The sequence below is a fragment of the Myotis nattereri genome, assembly GCF_964212035.1.
Source record: "Myotis nattereri genome assembly, chromosome: X".
Classification (NCBI taxonomy): domain Eukaryota; kingdom Metazoa; phylum Chordata; class Mammalia; order Chiroptera; family Vespertilionidae; genus Myotis; species Myotis nattereri.
The window spans coordinates 104,003,152-104,009,852 of NC_138078.1; the positions used below are offsets into that span (position 1 = coordinate 104,003,152).

Genomic DNA, 6,701 nt, shown 5'->3' on the forward strand with positions numbered 1-6,701 from the left:
ATTTTGGAGATTAGGCCCTTATCAGATATGACATTGGCAAATGTCTTTTCCCACACAGTGGGTTTTCTTGTTGTTTTGTTGATGGTTTCTTTTGCTGTGCAGAAGCTTTTTATTTTGATGTAGTCCCATTTGTTCATTTTCCCTTTAGTTTCAAGTGCCCTAGGAGCTGTATCAGTGAAGAAATTGCTTCGGCATATGTCTGAGATTTTGTTGCCTTTGGATTCTTCTAGAATTTTTATGGTTTCTGTCCTACATTTAAGTCCTTTATCCATTTTGAGTTTATTTTTGTGTATGGTGTAAGTTGGTGGTCTAGTTTCATTTTCTTGCATATATCTGTCCAATTTTCCCAACACCATTTATTGAAGAGACTATCTTGGCTCCATTGTATGTTCTTGCCTCCTTTGTCAAATATTAATTGAGCATATTGGTTCGGGCCGATTTCTGGGCTCTCTATTCTATTCCATTGATCTATATGTCTGTTCTTGTGCCAGTATCAGGCAGTTTTGAGAACAGTGGCTTTGTAATACAGCTTGATATCTGGTATTGAGATCCCACCTACTTTGTTCTTTCTCAGGATCGCCAGCAGCCACCTTTCACACCTGCCGTCGGCGATGGCTCCATTCACACCCTCAGCTGGCAGTGGAGCTGCCTGCACCCACTGCCAGCACCCAGCGCTGGTCCCAATTGCTCAGTGCCATCAATGGGTGCGAGTGATGGCTGCCAGCCCTGATCACCCCTGAGGACTTCTCCACCTCCCCCTGCTCCTGAGGAGTGATTGGGGCAGCAGCCGCTGTTCACACCCACTGACGGTGCTGGCCCCACTCACACACGCTGCTGGCGCTGGCCCCAATTGCTCTGTGTTGTCAGCAAGTGCACGCAGGGCCAACGCTGTCAGCATGTGGGAGTGGTGGCAGCGGGAGCGGAGCTGCCAGCAAACAGAGGACTGGGGTCGCAGCAGGAGGAGCCGGGTGGGGGCATGGAGGATGGGCCAAGACCCACCCCTGTGCCACCGCAGCCTCATGGCCCACAGTTTCTTTAAAGGTGCACAAATTTGTGCACTGGGCCCCTAGTAAAAATAAGCAGACATTCTGAGATGCCAACAAGGCCTACAAACCTACCAATTAATATTACTACTAATATTAATAATTATTATATTTATTCTTTAAACTTTTCTCAAACCCTACCTACCTCACCTATCAATAATTACTAAAAGTATATAAAATAACTTTTTATATTATCAATAAAACTATAATTTCTCTTTTAAAATTAAAAAAATATTATTACAAAAAAGCAATAAAAATATAGTTTAAAAATTTAGATATAAATCCCAAAACCTAATTATAAGATACTAGAGGCCCACTGCTCAAAATTCGTGCATGGGTAGGATCCCTAGGCCTGGCCAGCGATCAGGGCCAATTCAAGGCCTTTTGGTTGCTGGCCAGTGTCTCCCTTCCATGGCTGCCACATGGGCCTTCCTTCATTCTGCATGACCCCCTGGTGGTTAGTGCACATCATAGCAAGTGATCGAACTCCTGGTCTCCCGGTCAAACTCCCGAGGGTCACTTTTCATATTAGCCATATATATTTACCTCTTAACCCAACAAACACTACTAACTATATTCATTTTAATAAAAACTACAATGTATATAAAAACATGGCCCTCTATAACTACTGCTAAGAAACAACAAAATTTACTCATAAAAATCTTACTGTATTTCTGACCTCTGAAATTTTAAATAATTACAATTTGCAACATTATATTCTTACTAGAGGCCTGTTGCATGAAATTCATGCATGGGGGAGGTCCCCTAAGCCCAGCCTGCAATCTCTTGTAATCCAGGACCCCTTGGGGGATGTGCAACTGCCGGTTTAGGCCCTAAACATCCCACTCACAATCTGGGACTGCTGGCTCCTAACCGCTCACCTGCCTGCCTGCCTGCCTGATTGCCCCTAACCACTCTTCCTGCCTGCCTGATCGCCCCTAACTGCTCGCCTGCCTGCCTGATCACCCCTAACCACCTCTGCCTCAGTCCCCACACCCAGGATCCAGGCTTCCCTCCTCCAGCCAGTCGCAGGCACACAGGAGCCACGCTTCCTTTCTCTGACTGGCTGCAGGTACCCAAGACCCAGGCTTTCCTCCCTCTGGCTGGCTGCAGGCACCTGGGACTGTGGGTGGCTTCCCCCGGGCAGGGCCCCAGCTTTGTCAGGAAGGATGTCTGGAATGACATCTGGAAGATGTCCAGTCTATCTGGTCTAATTAGCATTTCACCCTTTTATTAGTATAGATATCCAATCATTATGTTGTATACCTGAAACTAACATAATGTTATATGTCAATTATACCTTATTTTTCAAAAAGGAATCAATCCAATAACATATAAGATGTTCACTTTAATAAAGTATCCATATTAAAATATCAAAACCATTTTTCACATAATATATTGGCAGAGATCCAAAAGGCAGATGATACTCGGTATTGGTGAGGGAAACTGGCCATATATACTGTGGATCAGGCCTAAACCTGCAGTTGGACATCACTCTCACAATCCAGGACTGCTGCCTCCCAATCGCTCGTCTGCCTGCCTGCCTGAATGCCCCTAACCACTTCTGCCTACCAGCCTGATCATCCCCTAACCACTCCCATGCCGGCCCAATCGCCCCCAACTGCCCTCCCCTGCTTGTGAGAAACACCATCTGAAGGATGTAAAGTTCCAGTATGGTGATAAACTTGTCTGTGTATTCTAAAACAGTATGGCCCATATCCTGATGGCAATGCAATATTTGAACCCATGGAAGCAAAAGCAAAAAAAACTATTTATGGAACAAATATTTTCCATGAAATTTTTACTGTCAGAATCTTCATTTGTCATTAATCTTTTAAAATATGCCAGGTATTCTGGAAAATGTATATCATTTGGACAGACTTTACCTTTGTTACAACATTGAGTAAATTTCCCATCAGATGGTTTTTCATCAGAGAAATTTAGTGATAGGCAAAATTCACATCTAGCAATCATCCCACCACAACTATGATCGAGAATTGCATCCTCATGTACTCCATTGTCACTGAGAAGGCAGTTCCTACCAGTATTGGTAGTACTTGTTGATGACTGTTCTTTAGATATATTCTGTCATCACCACTGCCTTCTTTCAACTTCAAAAGCACGTTGGTCTTTAGACATTTTCTGTTGATGACACTGGCTTTTTTTTGGCTTCAGACCTACGTTTTGCCAATAGTAGCTTTTCAGATACATTCTGTTGCAGGCACCACCTTCTTTCAAGATCAGACGCACGTTGGTCTTCAGACATTTTCTGTCAATAACACTGGCTTCTTTCAGCTGCAGAACTACATTGTATCAATAGTTGCTCTTTAGACATACTCCCACCTGCCTGCTGTCACAGTCTGAGATGCAGGTGAATGAGAGTCTTGGCTGTCAGGCCTCTGAGAGCTGTCTGACCAACGGCTGATTCTGGCTGATTCTGTGGGGGTGGGATTTCCTCCTCCCTGCTGTCAGAGTCTCCACGATACAAACGTTTTGCACCATGGCTGGGCACTCTGTGCCCTCTGGCCAGATGCCCTCTATGGCCGGGGTGGAACGCTTGCCTCATCACCGCAGTGATGAAGCAATTATTCCACCAGGCCACTCATGCTGCCCGCTTTCAGTGGCCGCCCCCACTGGGGGACTCCCGCGGGGCTGAGAGGACTGGGCATTGCCATCTTGTGGCTATGGGCACCACCATCTTTATGATGGAGTGATGGTCAATTTGCATATTACCTTTTTATTAGATAGAATACCCTTGGCCCCAATGAAAGAACACATAAAAATTACAACTTTCAATTATGCAACTAATAACAATCAAATTAATAACAACACCTAAATATTTCCAATTGAAAAAATCAACCATAATAAATAAAAACCCATCTCATATTCAAATTATAGGAACTAAAAAAATATATACTATGCCCTCAAACTATAAATAAATATTATACTAAACATAAAAAATAAAAGTTAACAAAATTTAAATCATAATGACTTATGCATTAAAAATAATCCAGAATATTTTTTTTAAATAAAGGCCCATGAGACTTGATTGCCTCCCATTTACATGCCTTTCACTTTGGACAAAAAAAAAAATACAATTTTGGCCTTAACTTCAATTCAAAATTATGGTCATGCCCCATCCCCAATGGTCCCATTATTCAACATTAACCCTAAGTCTTCCTAAAAATAAGCCTTCCTAACACCATGGGACCTCATAAATACATCCTTTGGATTAATTTATGACCAAAAGTGGGATGTGTGGATGAAAAGGGGCCCCATGCTAACCTGACTAGCTCCCAGAAGGCCTGTGTGACAGCCTTGCAAACTCGGAGACCTAAAGTAACCACAAAGGATGGTCTAAAATTAAAAATATTTTACTAAAAGTAGTTTATGGCAGGCATGCATGTCCTAGGCTAGAATATTTACTGACAAAAGTCAATCTCTACCTTAATTGAACCTGTCTATTTGTCTTTTGCATCTGCCATAACATTCCTTTGGAATGTGAGGGTAACTTCCCTTTTTCTTGCCCCTTCAGGCTGCAACCAATGCACCAAGGCAGAGACTACAAATCTTCTCATTGTAATTTTTTTTCACATAAAAGTTTAGTTTATTAAACTTCTCATGAAAAATCAGCACAATCACCAGAGACAGTCACTGAAGAATCTTTACTCCTTCTTTTTGCCAGCACCAACATTGGCCTTGCAGTCCCCCTGACTTTCTTCATTCTGTTCTTGCGTTCCTTTCTCTGTTTTCTTGAGGTCTTCTTCTTCTCATGTAGACCATGTCTTGCAAGTCTATGTTTGGGTTCATTTTTCTTTGTGTAATCCAAGGAATTGAAAGCAGTTTTTATGGGTGAGATAGGCAGGTTTAGGAAATGTTAGGAATTAAGGGGCCCATGGAAAAAGCACAGGGCCGCAGAGCTGCAGGAGGTACATTTCCACCGAGTAAGGGAGCCGGGAGCTGCAGAAGGTGTACATTTACAGAATAAAGGGAGGGAAGCCCCTCTTTCTGAGAGGGAAGAGGAAAGCCCACAGGGAATAGGAGAACAATAAGGGGGAAGGAGAGGAGAGCCTCAGGTACCTCACATGTGGTTTGAGCTCTGAAGTTGCTATAGTGACCAAATCAGAGGGGGTTGTGACCAATCAGCGGGGATGTCAGTGCATAAAGAACTGCAGCCTATATAAACTGTAGAAAAAAAGGGACTTAGTGGGACTCTCTCCCTCTCCCCATGGGAGTCTGCGCTTGTTTCTCAATACATTTCCATCTTTTACTATACCACCTTATGTTCTTGGTTTCATTCTTCAACTCCACCGGATAAGGACCCAGGAATCATCCTGCCTAGAGGAACATCATGTGCTCCAATTCAACTTTCACATTTCAGAATCATAAATCATGCCAAAACCAGTGGTCTTGCCACCACCAAAGTGGGTTCTGAATCCAAACACAAAGATGACATCAGGTGTGGTCTTTTACATTTTGGCTAGTTTTCCCCAAATTTCTGTCTTGGGTACTGTTGCCTTCCCAGGATGAAGGACATCACTGACCATTTGCTTCCACTGAAATAGTCTGTTGGTCATGAACTTCCTGGTCCAGATAGTTACTGTGTCAGTCGTGATGAAGGTTGATCTTCAAGCAGCCGAGGAGGAAAAGAGGTCTCATTCTTATTTTTATCATGTTAATTGTTGACTATTAACTATACTAAATCCACCTATATAAAATATATATCATTTTGCTTTTAAAAAATATGTTTTTATTAATCTTTACAGAGGAAAGGAGAGAGAGATAGAAACATCCATGAGAGAGAAACATTGACTGACTGCCTCCTGCACATTCCCCACAGGGGATAGAGCACACAACCTGGACCTGTACCCTGATCTGGAATCAAACCAGCGACTTCTTCCTGCATGTGTTGACACTCAACTGCTGAGCCACAGGAGCCAGGCTCATTTTACTTTTTATATGATCCCAGTGTTTCCCCCCATCCCCAGCTTTGCTTTCTCCCGCCTTCCTAATCTATCAACAATAAATCTTATATAATAAAAGCCTAATAGGCTAAGTGTCTGGTCGACCAGTCAGCCATTCAACCACTCAAAGCATAATATGCTAATGATATGCTAAGGCTGCTCAACTGCTCACTATGATGTGCACTGACCACCAAGGGGCAGATTCTCTGACCAGTAGGTTAGCTTGCTGCTGGGGTCCGGTCGATAGAGACTGAGCAACATAGGCCAGACATGCCCTGGAACCCTCTCATGGTCCCTCCCTGGCTTGTCAACCTCCAGTGTCCCTCCCCGGCCCCAATCATGCACCATTGGGGTCCCTCGGCCTGGCCTGTGCCCTCTTGCAATCTAGGGACCCCTCAGGGGATGTTGGAGAGCTGGTTTCAGCCCAATTCCGCAGGCCAGGCTTAGGTACCTCACTGGTGCACGAATTCATGCACCGGGCCTCTAGTTTCATATAATCCACTTAGGTCTTCTATATGTATATATGTATATAATGCAAAACTGCCTTTCTCTGGAGCATTATCTCAATGCCTTAAGATTCTGGGCAATTGTGGACGCTTTGGCTCAAATAAACTCGAAAAGTTTTTTAACAGGTCTGAATATTTCTTACATTGTCATCTGTGATAATCATGTGGAAAATTCAAAAAGGTCTTTT

The 6,701-nt window shown here is 43.4% G+C and overlaps 1 pseudogene across 1 annotated transcript; it reads right to left on the reverse strand.

The window, feature by feature from the left end:
• Nucleotides 1-4,708: 4,708 nt before the first annotated feature.
• On the reverse strand, nucleotides 4,709-5,644 carry LOC308511372 (small ribosomal subunit protein eS24-like; annotated as a pseudogene). Its single transcript has 2 exons — nucleotides 5,418-5,644; nucleotides 4,709-4,867 (listed from the first exon to the last, which is right to left on the reverse strand). The product of its transcript is annotated as a small ribosomal subunit protein eS24-like (transcript).
• Nucleotides 5,645-6,701: the final 1,057 nt, after the last annotated feature.